This window comes from Microcaecilia unicolor, chromosome 10 (genome assembly GCF_901765095.1).
Source record: "Microcaecilia unicolor chromosome 10, aMicUni1.1, whole genome shotgun sequence".
NCBI lineage: Eukaryota > Metazoa > Chordata > Amphibia > Gymnophiona > Siphonopidae > Microcaecilia > Microcaecilia unicolor.
The window spans coordinates 193661783-193678293 of NC_044040.1; positions in this window are offsets into that span (position 1 = coordinate 193661783).

Genomic DNA, 16511 nt, shown 5'->3' on the forward strand with positions numbered 1-16511 from the left:
TTTTCTCTTCAGTATATGTAAGGTAGATGGGTTCATGAGATTAATCTGGGTCTTTGGGTAGGCTTGTTGAATAGATGGGTTTTTAGTGCTTTTCTGAATGGTAGGTGGTCATAGATTGCTCGGATAGGTCTAGGTAGAGCGTTCCATAGACGGCTGCCCGGGAAGGAGAAATTGGATCCATAATAAGTTTTGTACTTGAGACCTTTACAGCTGGGGTAGTGCAGGTTGAGGTACTTTCGTGAGGATACAGACATGTTTCTTGCTGGAAGGTCGACCAGATTTATCATATAGTTTGGAGATTCTCCGTGTATTATTATCTTGTGGATTAAAGTCTGGGCTTTGAAATTGATACGTTCTGAGGCAGGCCTGTGGCCGAAACACAGTACTGTGTCGAGTCTGTGAATAAAGCTGTTTCTTTTATCATCATAGTCCCGTTTCCCTGGAGTCATTGGCCCATTTCCCACTTCTTATTAGATGTATGGTCATGCAACTTGATTTCCAATACAATTTTCTTGTACACAGACCTGTGCACAGACCCGTATCTCCCCGCAGTCCAGCTCGTCTGCATTTTGTACAAGAACACTTTCCACGTGCTCTAAAAAAAGTTGTGGATAATTATGCTTACAGTAAAGGGATGAAATAGACATGAAATTGTCACTAAAGGGACTGCAGAAATTCTGAGCTAACCTTTTATGCCTCCTTAGACTTGATGTTAAAGGCCTTAACATTGTGCTCGGTCTTTTGGTTATCTGTGCACCTCTCTGTATTTGCGCTGAATACTCAATAACCTTATTACCATGGATTTCAGTGTGCTGTACACTGGTGTGAGCACTAGGCCTTGTGTACTGTTAGCTTATGTGCAAAACCTGGTTTGTGCATTGGGGGGGGTCGTTTTACAAATCTGTGGCAAAAGGGGGCCTACGCTGGCATTGGCACGTGTTTTTACCGCAGCAGGTAAAAGGCAGGTCTTTCATTTTTAAAATAAATGGTCCTGCAGCAAGTGAAGCACTTGCCGCGCGCCCATTTCGGGGGGAGCATTTACCACCACCACATTGAAGTGGTGATAAGGGCTCCCACACTAACCCTGTGGTAACTGGGCAGCAAGCGGCACGGCTCAGTTACTGTCGGGTACATAGAAATATTTTTCTAGTGCCAGAAATGGCATGTGCTGGGGATGGGAACTACCACCGGGCTGCTGCAGTAGCCCAGTGGTGCTTCCGTTTTCGCAACCCCTGGGTGCCCACAAAACTGTGTGATCTAACCAGTGTGCAAAGCTTAGCGCACTTTTCTGGATCAGCTCCTTGGTTACTCATTTAAGAGGTCCTTTTACTGAAGTGTATTAAGCACTTACCCCCTACTTCTATAAAAGTTGCCAATCGTGTGTGCAAGTATGGGCATGTGCCCAATTTTCACCTGCAATTTAATTGAATAATGAGCTCATTAGCACCAATAATTTGCTTTATCAAGCAATGATTGGCACTAATTAGAATTTACCATCATAAATTTAGGTACAGAATCTGTTCCTAAATTTTACATGTGAGTAAAAAAAAAGGGGCGTGGAAATTGGAGAGTCATGGATGGAATGGGAGTGTTCCTAGCATTTACACACGTTGTTATATAATGTTTCAGTTGGTGCAAATGGACATGCCTAAAGTTAGATGTGATTCTCAGGCATAAGAGCTATTCTATAAACTTTACCTAACTTAGCACATTTCTCAGTGCCATATGTAGAATTCACCCCTTATGGGGGGCAATTAAAATTTACCTGCTAAGCTAATATTACATAAAAGCTAAATTGTGCAAATAGGGAGGAATTCTATAAATGGCACTCAAAATGCGGCGACGGAAAAAAATCAGTACTAAGCATATTTCTATAAAATCATCACTAAGCATCATAAAATCATCACTAAGCATCATTCTATAAATCGACACTAAGCGTCATTCTATAAAAATCAACACTAAGCGTCATTCTATAAAACTTGGCGCTAAGCACATTCTATAAAAATCAACACTGCATTATAAAATCAGCACTAGGCATCATTCTATAAAATTAGCACTAAGCATCATTCTATAAAAATTGTCAGTAAGCGGCATTCTATAAAATCACCACTAAGTGTAAATCTATAAAATCGGCACTAAACGCATTCTATAAAATCAGCACTAAGCGTCATTCAATAAAGGCTGTGCACACTTTACAGAATAGTTCTTAGAGAGAGTTCCTGCACCCAACTCTGGGCACAGGACTTATGCCAACTGAAACCTGCTGTAAATCCTGGTGCCTAAGTTGGGCGCAGATCCCCCCATATTTTATAGCACTGCGCCCAACTTTTTGAAACTCCCACATCCCCTTTCAGTTGCACACTTGTTATCCAATTAAGTGTACCAAAGTCAGGTGCCTAATTTTGGTGCTCAAACATACTGGGACGGAATGAAGATCCATCAAGCCCGTATCCTGTTTCCAACAGTGGCCAATCCAGGTCACAAGTACCTGGCAAGATCCCAGAACAGTGAAACAGATTTTATGCTGCTTATCTTAGAAATAAGTAGTGGATTTTCCCAAGTCCATTTCATGCCCCTAGGCCTAGCATTTTTGGAAAGAGTAAACAAGCGATTCACGTCCACTCCACTCATTATTTATATACCTTTTATCATATCCTATTAGAAAGTTTTATAAATGTGTATGTTTGGTAATTCCAGGGGGTTTTTTTGAGGGGGTACTTGGGGGTACTGAATACCGGCACCTTTTCCATTGTCTGCTAAAATTGACCCATGATCCCCACATTTTAATGAAAGAGCCCAGGCTCTACACACCAATTCTGCCTTGTCATAGGTTCTGTGATTGGTTACAGGGGGCCTGGCTATTGTGGGGTGGGTCCCTCAGTGATCAGTGGCATTTGAGTACCAGCACCTTTTTCGCTAGACAAAATGCACTGGGTAATTCTGAAAATTTATCAGATGTTTATTTTAATTTTCAATCTTTGTTCAAAGAATGTGTGAATATTTTGAGCATTTGAGGGAAAATAGGTGTTGAACAGTAGTTAACTTAGTTCTAAGAGACAATATTAATGTTCTGTAAAAACTTGAAGATATCACAAACTTCATAGTTTGCTGTGAAATACTGCAGAGTCATACTCTGCTAAATCCTCGGAATACAATGTACCAACCTTAACTAATTGCTTCCAAAAATATCATATCCTAATTAAATAACATCCTTAGTGGCTAGGCATTGTGAACATTATTCTTGTTATAATGTGTATCATTTTTAATTGGAAAACTAGCACCCTCAATACCATGCATTTAAATTAGAAAAATAATCTAAGAACTCAACTTTCTAAAATTACGACTGCTTTCTGCTGGTAGCTAACATTTGTGAGATGCACTGATCAAACTAACATCTCTTTTAAGTAGTAATTTCACAAACGTTGCCTGCATGTAAATCATATTTTTTTGTTTGTTTGTTTTTTTTCTTTTGTAGAAAAGGGTTCTTATAGACACATGCAGAAAAGGAGAGGCATGGAAAGAGTGTGCCTATTGTGTGTAGGGATTGCCAGGAACAGGGGGGCATAAGCGTCTACGCGCGCCCATCGTGCGCCAAAAAGGAGTTACCGCCCGACTACCGCGTGGCTCCTGCGGTAATTTCATTTTTGGCGCATGTCCGTTATGCGCACCAAGTGGCATTTGGCGTGCGTAGGTCATTACCGCCCGGTTATCACGTGAGTCTTTATCGCTAGGTCAATGGTTGGCGGTAAGGTCCCAGACCCAAAATGGACGTGCAGCAATTTTCATTTTGCCGCACGTCCATTTTGGCAAAACTTTTAAAAGACATTTGTTACAGGCTCGCTAAAAAATGGATCGGCAAGTGCCCGAAACCCTTCGCCTACACTACCACAAGTCATTTGTCAGCGCGTCTTTGTAAAAGGACCACATAGTGGAGTAGAAATGTGAACAGAGTTTATAAAATTCACTTTTGCACACATAAGCAGATGAAAAAAATTATGGGATTGGTATTGAAAGTGATATAAACAGCCTGAAGAGGCTCAAGGGACATTTAAATCGCTTGTGCGGGGGGGGGGGGGGGGGGGGGGGGGGGGGGGAGGGGCTATCCAGGGCTATTCAGCAACACTTAACCGAATTGTGTTGCTGAATATCCCCTCTAACTGCCCATGCTGAATCCAACTAGTTTGTGGGCAGTCTGGGGGCAATTAGAGTAGTCTGAAAACCTAACCGGCTTGCATAGATTTCTAGTCTGCTACAGCTGAGCAACTGCATAAAGTTAGGACAGAAAAAAGTCAACCAAGCAATAGTCTGAATACTGGCTGGTGCCTGGTTAACTTCCACATCCTGACCAATGTGTTGTTGTTCTCCATCTTCCTCCACCCCCCCACCCCCGAAGCAGAGAATCACTCCCTTTCCAATCACCCCTCCCTCCCGCCCCCTCCTTCCGATCCCCCTCTCTCCCTCATGATCCCCACCCAAGGGATAGAAGGGTTGATTGGGCTCATCCCCACCCATTCCACCCCATAGGCCCCTTCGGGCCTATCTAGATATGTCCTGGTAGTCCAGAAGGGTCCGAGAGGCTGGAGTGGTGTCCACTTACTCCTGGCCATTGGCTCCTGGCTCTTTATAATGGCTGTTGTGACCACTAGAATCAGACATTGAGCTTCAGACAACCCGCCCACTCCCCTTATTCCCCCCCCACCCCACCTAATGATCATCATAATAACCCTTCAACACACTAGTCCTCTGATAAGCATCAGAATAACCTCCTTCCTCTGATTCTCCTGGGGATATTCCTGGTAGGTTAATGGCAGGGCATGAGTAATCCCCAGGTTTTCTTCTTATTTGGCAGCTTGAACCCTAGCAGCAATACTGTGAGTCTTCTGCTTGGGTCAGAGATGCTACTTTGAACCCAGTTGCTCAATGGAACAGGAACTACTGGGAATAACTTCTACTCTCTTACTAGACCACTTGACAGAGCTCCCTGGTACGAGTCAGGATATCTGGAGAAAAAAATGTTGGAGGTTATTCATGATGTCAAGGGGTCCAGGTAGGAGAGGATGGGGGGGTTATCTGGGGATGTCCAGCCATAGGGGTAATAGGATAAGGAGGTCCATCAGATTTTCTCTCTCTGCCACTTCAAGATGGCATGTATTCCTGCCTCAGAGCAGGTGGAAATGCTGATGGGGATTTTTCTTTTCTATAGACGTGGTTTCCCATTGCAAAAGGGACATCTATTTGGTAGGCACACTCATATCGTTCCCTACCAAGACATTTTGCAATCTTGGAGGTTTTGCAGTGTTGTAGTGATTTTCCAAAATCGCTATTTGCATGTGTATTCAAATCTAGAGATGTAAATGATTCTATTTGCATATCCAGATGCCCTTAAAATAAGTGTAACTAGGAGGTAATTCTCTTGGCTGTTTAGTGCAATGAGTATAGAAATCCATGAAAATGATTGTATATAGAAAATTACTTCCAGTTGAACAAACTGTGCTAAATGTTAATCCAGATTGTAATTCCACAGACTCTAGTTCATTATGGTAACAAAGTTTGAACTCCCAGTAAGAATTACTTTTCAAAAATCAAAGTGAGGAGTACCTTTAAACTCTGCAGTTGCTTCATAGCCAAAATTAAATCCCTTGCCCCTTTTCCCCATAGTTGAAGATATGTGGGCTGCAAAATTTTGAGGTGCAGAGAAAAGGGCAATTTTAGCACCAGAATTCTACCTATTTAACTGCTTAGTGGATCAACATCAAAGTACATAGGGACACAAGAACTTAAATTGGAGTAGAGGAGTGGCCTACTGATTAGAGCACTGGTCTTAACATAAGATATGCAAAGGTGTTGGGTACAAATCCCACTGCTGCTCCTTGTGATCTTGATCAAGTCACTTAGGGGCCCTTTTACTAAGGCGCATAGACGCCTACACACGTCCAACGCACATGAATTTGATGCGCTAAGTCAATGGGTGGCAGTAAGGTCTTAGGCCCAAAATGGACATACAACAATTTTTATTTTGCAGTACGTTCATTTTCGGCCAAATAAAGAGGAATATTTTGCAGACATGATGAAAAATGGACCTGCGCGCGTCCAATACACGTGCCTACAACAGCGCAGGCCATTTTTCAGCGCACTTTAGTAAAAGGACCCCTTAACCCTCTATTGCCTCCAGGTACAAACTGAGGGGGCCTTTTACTAAGGTGCGCTAGTGTTTTTAGCACACGCTAAAAATAGGCACGCACTAAACGCTAGAGATGCCCATAGTAATCTATGGAGACTACCTTGAGATAGCTCACAAGCGAAACATGGATCTATGTCGGTGATGACTGGTCTCCACCATGTATTGTTGATCGTAGCTAAAAGCTAAGTACTCATTTGAATTAAAGAGATATTATGTCATTTCTTTATAAATGCAAAGTACAAAGAAAGACAAGGATGTTTTTGAAAAAATAAAAAAATATTACTAAAGAATTTCTTGAGAATAAAACAAAGACTAACATTAAATAGTTTAAAATTGGATTGATGAGGATTGTGGTACCGCCCCTATTTGTATGCCTGGCTCATTGAATTGTTTAGCCAAAGAGGAGGCGGGTACGCTTATCTGATAGATCCTATTATGACTCCCTTATTCTACTGACCGTTGTGATATAAGGTTGAGAATTATTTGAGAAGCAGAGCATCATTGTGGTTGACATAGGAATACATTGGCATCTCTAGCATTTAGGTTGCGACTATTGTTAGAGTGCGCTAAAAATGCTAGCGCGTCTCAGTAAAAGACCCTCTTAGGGCGTGTTTACTAAGACGAGCTAGCGTTTTTAGTGCACGCTAATGCTAGAGACACCCATATATTCCTACGGGTGTCTCTAGTGTTAGCACGCGCTAATTTTTAGTGCATGCGACTTAGTAAACAGGGCCCGTAGATTTTGAGCCCTCCAGGGATAGGGAAATACAAAGTGTATCTGAAAGTAACTCACCTTGAGCTACTACTGAAAAATCCTTATCTGCCGATTAACCTCTTCTCAGAAAACTTTATACTATTCTACATTCCGCCCTTGAAGTTTTTTTTAAGTTGAATCCTTTTGTTTTATTGTTTTTTTCTGCTTCTCATTCTGCCCTGAGAGTTATCCCTGAATGATGAGTAACAATAGACCAGGATAGATGTTTTTTTTAATTTTATGGATTTTATTTTTTAATATTCTAGCTTTTATGGTTTCTGCTGCTAGAAACCATAGTGTTCTCAAGTATTCTAGATTTAATGAGCAAGCAAGCAAGCCACCATCATTTAGAATCGGTGCTCGGGGCAATATAATTTTGCATTTTTTATGCTCTTCTCTCCTTGGATGGTTTCCTCTTTGTGATGTGTGCCCTGATCTTGGAGTGCAAATATTACACTGAGTGATGAGACAGAAATCCTTTGAAAACAGAATAGCTCCCATTAGCCTCAGTAGAATATGTGAGAGGTTAATGCTCATATTAGTGCTCATTCACAGTTAAAGCCAATGAATATTTGTGAAGGTGTCATTGGATAACGAGAAATAAGTACAACGTTCTATTATACTGCCTGCTTGATTCATAATTCTGCTATTCCATGTTACATTGCAATTTTGCTTACTAGAAAATCTATTGCGTCAGAAATCTGATCTTTATTCCACAGTTTTGGAGTATGATAGTGATAATCTTTGCTTTTATAGAACAGGACGTTTTGAAGGCATGTGTAGATAAGTCACAATTTGAGCAACCTAAGATAACTCATCACAAAGACAGCTTTGCTCAGCCAAGTTATTTCAGCAATCCGTATTCTATTATTCAAAGGTTAATGGCTTCTGTGAAAATAAAATATATATGGTAAAGGAAGTTTGATCTCTTGGAATATACCAAACCAAAAGCTACTTCCTATGAGCTGACTTCAAAACTAGTACCAAAAAAACCTATTAATATATTTCTTATTTGGAACCTTCAGTCTCATGTGAAGCAGAATATTTTTAAACGCATACGTTTATGGCTGCAATTTTTTAATAAGGGTCTCATTTTATGTAATCACTCAGCCTTCGTTTATCATTGGTTGTCTTATAGAGTAAGCATGTTATACAAGTGTTTATAGACATTTTTAACCTGTGTTGTCATCAGTTTTAAAGATTTATTATTTATTGATGTAAAATCATGTAGTAACTATTAGCCCCCTCTCTCTCTCTTTATATATATATATATATATATATATATAAAAGTTTCAAGTTTATGATGTAGGTATACTTGATATTATTGGTAAAGGCATATAAAAAAATAATTTAAAAAAAGTTAAAAAGATAAACAACTGTAATAAGCATAGACCAGATTGACAAATCAAATAAATAAATACAGACATATAAATTTTAACTCCAAATACTATAGAACAGGGAAAGTAAAAATTATGTACTACCTGTGCTCAAATATAATGCCCCAAAATATCACAGACAAAATATCTTCAATAAACATCAAAACTCCAAATCATAACCTATAAACTTAATAACCTACATTCATGATAAAGATAAACAATAAAAATGATATATTTATATAAATATGTAATTGTACAAAGAACCATGAGTTTTAGGCAATAGTGAATATGTTGATAAGTGGAACAGGGTAATTACCCAATGTTCATTAGATTTGATGCTGCTTACTATGGATTTGTTACAAGGAATTATTGTAGAAGAAAAAACAGAACTTGATCAGAAATTAGACTCTTTAAAGCAGATTGAGGATCAGCAAACTCATTTCTCAAGTTTGACTGGACATATTAGAGTGATGGAGCAATATAAGAAAGAACAGCAATTAGTGAAGATTAGTAAGTTTAAATGAGATGAACATTGATTACACGAAGGGATATGTCTATCCGTGGATGGACAAATCCAAAAGAGTATGCAAAATTTGAGGCACTGTAAATAATAGTAGTATTCAAATTATCGTCTTCCAGTGAGTCATCTGGAGACAAAAAGACAACAGTTAGAGTGCAGGTAAAGGGGATTGATAAACAGGATAATATTCTGGGGATATCAGATTCTTTTTTACGCCTACCTCAAATGAATGTGATTACTCCACAAGAGGTACAACTACAGTCAGTGCCAGTCAGTCAAACCCAAGAGACAGGGCAAGACCCGTCATTAGGGGTCTTTAATTTGTCCTCTAAAATGTTTACTGCTGAACAATTGTCCTGGTTAGCATATAGGCTTTCCTATGTTCCCTCTATGGGTTATGATGGTTACAATATATGACATAATCTTCCAATTTATTTTTTAGATTGATTAAATTGAGAGTATTCTTTCAGGACCAACCAGTGATAGAGGAGAGGACTGAGTTCTCTGTAAAAGGCAAGTTGCCATCTACTTTGATTCCTCCAGGTGCCACTGATTCATCGATTGCAGCTTTTGAAAGGTTAGTCCTTCGAGAAGTTCAGGATATTGAAAATCATTTAAAACAGTCTCATCCCAACTTGTCAAGGGAAGACCTTGGAGGATTTTAGATCAGACCCATCCCTTGTTATTAAACGAGCCGACAAGGGAGAGGCTTTTTCACAATTATCTCTCATAGATTTTTATGTGCAATTGGAAGGAGATCCTACTGTGAATATTCAATCCCAGGTGTTGGAATTGATAACTCAGGCAAATCAAGCAGGTACAGTTTCATATAAAGAATATAAATATCTGTGTAGGATGAATCCACAAACACCTTATATTTATTTTGTACCTAAGGTGCACAAATCCCTTGAGTGCCCCCCTGGGTGACCCATAGTTTTGGGATAGGGCTTGGTTTTAGAGCCCCTTTCTGAATATATTGATTTTCATTTGAAATCATTTGTGTATCAAGCCCGCTCTTATGTACGTGATTCTGCTCATTATCTACAACATTTGGAAACATTGGTGAATCGGTGCTATTAGTCACGATGGATGTTAGTGCTTTATACTAACATCCCTCAAGATGTGGCTTTACAAACAACAGATCAATATCTTTCTCGTCCATATTTCGGGGGACAAATTGACTTTACTCAGAAATATGGTCAGTTTAGTGGTAAAACATAATTAATTTGAATTTGAAGGAAAGTTTTGTTTTTTCAAACCAAAAGCATAGTGTTGGGGGCCACGGTGGCCCTTCTGTCTCTTGCCTATATATGACAAGATTTGAAGAATTATTTGTACTTGGATGGTTTGATTCTCAGATAATTTCTTGGAAGAGATTTATAGACGATGTCACTATGATTTGTAGAGGCTTGGAGGAGGAACTCAGGGAATTTGTGACCTATATTAATAATGTGGACTATAACATTCACTTTACTATCCAGTGGGACAGGAGACAGACAAATGTTTTAGATATTACAATTTCATTGACTGATCAGGGTTTGTTCAACACCTCCGTATTTCATAAAACAATGGACAGAAATATGTTGTTACATTATTCTAGTTATCATCGCTAGCATTTGCGGGATAATGCTCCTATTGGTCAATTCCTCCGGTTGAAGCGTTTGTACTCCACTATAGATCAATTTAAATTGCAGGCTAATATGTTTCACAGATTTTATCAATGTGGATATCCTAAATCTATTCTTAAGAAAGCATATAAACGAGAATTATATACTGATAGACAGTGGCTGTTACAATCTACTTCGTCTGAAAATTCTGATGGGATGGTGTGTGTGGTGCCTTTTTCTCCGGCAACCCTTAAGATTCGATTGGCCATTAAAACATATTGGCATATACTTGGAGTTCATCAGTCTTTGAAGGAGTCCCATAGGGGGAAACTTTTCGGTGAACTTTAATCTAATCCCAGGTCTTTGAAGTCTGGTGTGATGGGACATGTTAAATGTGGTGCTTGCACATATTGTCATTAAACTACTGAAACTAACACAGTGCAGATTCCTCATTCATCTAAGTTATTTCACTTGAATTCTAGGACAGATTGCAATTCATATGGTAATGGTCAGGCTGCCAAATAAGGGGATTCTACTGCTTGGGATCAGAAGGGCAACATTTTAGAAATGGCAGCTGACTAGGGCAGGAGCAAATCTGAATGGTTAGATTGCCTCCCTACTGAAGATCTATAGACATGTGATGGAGGATGAGGCTTTCTGGGGACAGCACAGTTTTGAGAACTGGATAAGGAAAGGGAGAAATAGAGGCCAACTTAGCTTTGACAAGTAGATAATAAGATGGGGAATGAGTTGAAGGGCCAATGAGGACAGATCTTCAGCTTTCACAGATCGGGGGGAATCTTCAGCTTTGACAAATGGATCATATTTTTTAAAATGAGATCAGAGGATAGAGACCACACTTTTACAACCATGCCTGGGCCCTTTCTTGTGCTAAAATTACTGGCATTAAACATATTAATGGCAATAATGCATATTATTTGCAACTAATGGACTTTAATTGCCAAAATTAGGGAGCTTAGTAAACAGAGGTCTTAGATTGTAAGCCCTCAGGGAAGATGAAAAAGCTTATTATACCTAAATATATTATGCCTTGATCTACTAATGAAAAGCCATGAGCTGAATTACATAAATGTTAGAATCAATTTTGCTCCATTAAATTGTAAAATCAGCAATTTGTCCTACAAATATAGTTTAAGTTAAGAATGTCATTCCAGTCCATGCATTATTGTAAAATAGGCTGAAAGGATATCAATGAATAATAAATAGCTTCAAACAGTATATGGGAAAATGGCAGATCAGAAGATTTACACTTCAAAACCATATCTTCCTAGATGCCTTCTTTCAGAGAGTAACCACTCCCATTACCTAGCCTTACTGAGCTGTGAATGCCATGGATCTACACAAGTAAATAGTTGTCTAAAATAGCTCTTTAAATGTGTTGTTCATTGACACATGCAAAAGCCACGCAAGCCTTCTAAAAAGTCATCCAAAATGTATTTTAGACTTATTTCCCACTAGACCTACATTTTATTACAATATCAGGGCAATTTTATAATCTAGCTACCCATATCAATGTTCGCATTATGCTTGTAAATGTCTAGAATACTAGCACCTATGTGTAAGTGTGTACACATACCCAAGTATATGCTAACAGTTCTGCTAATATCCACTTGCCTTGAATGTATTTGCAAGGGAGGCACACATAGGGGTGTAATCTGGGTGGGGGCTCCCAATTGCATGCATAATTTACAGAATATTTGAAAGTTATTCTTGTCCCAGCTGCATTTACGCACCCCAACTTATGCCAGCTCTATGGTACAGGGCCGCAGAGAGGGGGCAGGGGGGCAAGATTCCCTTAGCCTGGCGTCCAATGGGGGCCCAGCACCGGTAAGGCTTCCAGAGGCAGACAGAAGGTTCTGCTCCCTCCTGCTCCTGTGTGTCAGGTGCCGGGTGATTGCATTAACATGATAACACGGGTACCGGCACACAGGGGCAGGAGAGTGACAGACCGAGGGAGAAGCAGATACAGGAAGGTAAGGGGGAGCGGCAGCGGTGGCTCTGCCCTGGGCCCAGCTCTGTCTCTTGGTGATCCTGCTATGATATAACTGTGGGTGCCTAAATGTTAGCCATGTCGACACTGGGTTACATTTGTATTCTATAACTAGTGGAACCATGCCCGTTTCCTCAACAATGAAACAGGCCCTAGGAAGGCTGTCATTTAAGCTTTTTATTTTCTCTCTCCCCTGCCCTCCATGTCCAACGATTCTCCTCTTCCCTGTCCTCCCATCCATGTCCCATGATTCTCTCCTCTACTGTCCTCCCATCCCATCCATGTCCATCAATTCTCCTCTGCCCTGCCCTCTCCTCCCCTTCCCTTCCTCCCTCCCCTCGATGTCCCGCGATTCTCTCCGCCTCTCGATTTGTACCTGAACATTCTCTGGCTGGCTTGCGCTGGCTTCCGTTCTGGTCGTAACATCCCTCCTGACATCAGCTCGCCTCCAGCATTCCCTTCCCTCTCACTGTGCCGCCCTCTGACATCATTACGTCTTGATGCGAGGGCGGGACAGTGAGGGGGGAATGGAACCCTGGAGGCTGGCTGACGTCAGGAGATGTTACGAACCCAGGCAGCCAAGAGATGTTACAAACCCAGGCAGCCAGACATGGAACGTTGGAGGTGCAAATTATTATATAGGATGGAACCTGGGCGCCAAGGTTCCATTATAGAGTAGGCACCTACAGCATGGCCTCAGGGGCATCTAAATGGAGGCACCAGTTATAGGGTTGCCTTGTATATGTTTAAGGAAAGTCATACCTGGCCATCTAGATATCAGTCTTCAAAGATTATGTCTCAGTTTTCATTTGAATAATACTGGTTGTCTAAGGCTGAAAAAAAAATTGCAAGATTAGCATATATTTCCTCTCATTTTAATAATGTGTTCTTCCATCAGTATATAATCATAGCATAAAAATGATTTATGGTAATTCAAATGTGCTTAATAGTAATCAAATGTCAATCATTTGGATGTCTCTAAATATAGTGGCAACAGAATTAGGGTTTTATAATATCTCTTAACTCGAAGTTTGCAAAGTCAATAAAGACATCTGGATGAAATTAAACTGAATAGGACTAGATATATGATTTGACGACAGACTGCCTAATGCTATATTAGAGACCTGGTTTTGAGTGCTCTTTTTATTGGAGTTTGCAGGCAGTATATTCTAGTTTTGGCACAGAAAATCATTTTTTTTAATCAGCAGAACAAATTAATGGGTTCAGCCACTGAAGAAGCTTTCCTCTCAACCCTTGTCTAGAGGGCTGTCATCTGATCCAGTGTGGAAAAAGAAGTTTGGAAGAAAGGAGAAACAAAGTGAATGGAATGTTTAAAAAGAGATTGAATAAGATCAAAGACCGATAGGTTCTTATAGGTTGTACTCGGCTGATAGTCCAACAGAGAGATAACCAAGCAGTGAAATATGTACCTGATTTCTATTACATTTACTGTGGTCTAGAATTTTGTTCTTTAATAGAGGAGTGTGGTAGCCGTGTTAGTCCACTCTTAAGGTTATCAATAGAAATCAAACAAAATAAAACATGGAAAAGAAAATAAGATGATACCTTTTTATTGGACATAACTTAATACATTTCTTGATTAGCTTTCGAAGGTTGCCCTTCTTCGTCAGATCGGAAATAAGCAAATGTGCTAGCTGACAGTGTATATAAGTGAAAACATTCAAGCATTACTATGACAGTCTGACAGGGTGGGAGGATAGGGGTGGGTCGGAGGTATGCATGGGGACATCAAAGCATATCATTGATATTCTAACAGGATGGGTGTGGATAGGTGAGGGTGGAGTAGGGTTCCCACCCCTGTTGGTCAGCATTTTACAGGACCAGGACACTGTACCAGTGACTTCACAGTGAGAATCTTGAAAGGTAACTTTAAAACCATACAAGAACGTAAGACCTTTGAAGTCAGAATTATTGAATACTTTAACACCCAACAGAAAGGACTTAACAAGGATCTGGGGTTCCTAGCCCATTATAAACCATAAAGCTGTATTTCTCTCCACTCCTCACCTATCCACACCCATCCTGTTAGAATATCAATGATATGCTTTGATGTCCCCATGCATACCTCCTACCCACCCCCATCCTCCCACCCTGTCAGACTGTCATAGTAATGCTTGAATGTTTTCACTTATATACACTGTCAGCTAGCACATTTGCTTATTTCCGATCTGATGAAGAAGGGCAACCTTCGAAAGCTAATCAAGAAATGTATTAAGTTATGTCCAATAAAAAAGGTATCATCTCATTTTCTTTTCCATGTTTTATTTTGTTTGATTTCTATAGATTCTACATGGAATGTTGCTATTCCACTAGCAACATTCCATGTAGAAGTCGGCCCTTGCGGATCACCAATGTGGCCGCGCAGGCTTCTGCTTCTGTGAGTCTGACGTCCTGCACGTACGTGCAGGACGTCAGACTCACAGAAACAGAAGCCTGCGCAGCCTTCTACATGGAATGTTGCTAGTGGAATAGCAACATTCCATGTAGAATCTCCAATAGTAGCAACATTCCATGTAGAATCTCCAATGGTATCTATTTTACTGTCATAGTAATGCTTGAATGTTTTCACTTATATACACTGTCAGCTAGCACATTTGCTTATTTCCGATCTGAGGAAGAAGGGCAACCTTCGAAAGCTAATCAAGAAATGTATTAAGTTATGTCCAATAAAAAAGGTATCATCTTATTTTCTTTTCCATGTTTTATTTTGTTTGATTTCTATAGATTCTACATGGAATGTTGCTATTCCACTAGCAACATTCCATGTAGAAGTCGGCCCTTGCGGATCACCAATGTGGCCGCGCAGGCTTCTGCTTCTGTGAGTCTGACGTCCTGCACGTACGTGCAGGACGTCAGACTCACAGAAACAGAAGCCTGCGCAGCCTTCTACATGGAATGTTGCTAGTGGAATAGCAACATTCCATGTAGAATCTCCAATAGTAGCAACATTCCATGTAGAATCTCCAATGGTATCTATTTTACTGTCATAGTAATGCTTGAATGTTTTCACTTATATACACTGTCAGCTAGCACATTTGCTTATTTCCGATCTGAGGAAGAAGGGCAACCTTCGAAAGCTAATCAAGAAATGTATTAAGTTATGTCCAATAAAAAAGGTATCATCTTATTTTCTTTTCCATGTTTTATTTTGTTTGATTTCTATAGATTCTACATGGAATGTTGCTATTCCACTAGCAACATTCCATGTAGAAGTCGGCCCTTGCGGATCACCAATGTGGCCGCGCAGGCTTCTGCTTCTGTGAGTCTGACGTCCTGCACGTACGTGCAGGACGTCAGACTCACAGAAACAGAAGCCTGCGCAGCCTTCTACATGGAATGTTGCTAGTGGAATAGCAACATTCCATGTAGAATCTCCAATAGTAGCAACATTCCATGTAGAATCTCCAATGGTATCTATTTTACTGTCATAGTAATGCTTGAATGTTTTCACTTATATACACTGTCAGCTAGCACATTTGCTTATTTCCGATCTGAGGAAGAAGGGCAACCTTCGAAAGCTAATCAAGAAATGTATTAAGTTATGTCCAATAAAAAAGGTATCATCTTATTTTCTTTTCCATGTTTTATTTTGTTTGATTTCTATAGATTCTACATGGAATGTTGCTATTCCACTAGCAACATTCCATGTAGAAGTCGGCCCTTGCGGATCACCAATGTGGCCGCGCAGGCTTCTGCTTCTGTGAGTCTGACGTCCTGCACGTACGTGCAGGACGTCAGACTCACAGAAACAGAAGCCTGCGCAGCCTTCTACATGGAATGTTGCTAGTGGAATAGCAACATTCCATGTAGAATCTCCAATAGTAGCAACATTCCATGTAGAATCTCCAATGGTATCTATTTTACTGTCATAGTAATGCTTGAATGTTTTCACTTATATACACTGTCAGCTAGCACATTTGCTTATTTCCGATCTGACGAAGAAGGGCAACCTTCGAAAGCTAATCAAGAAATGTATTAAGTTATGTCCAATAAAAAAGGTATCATCTCATTTTCTTTTCCATGTTTTATTTTGTTTGATTT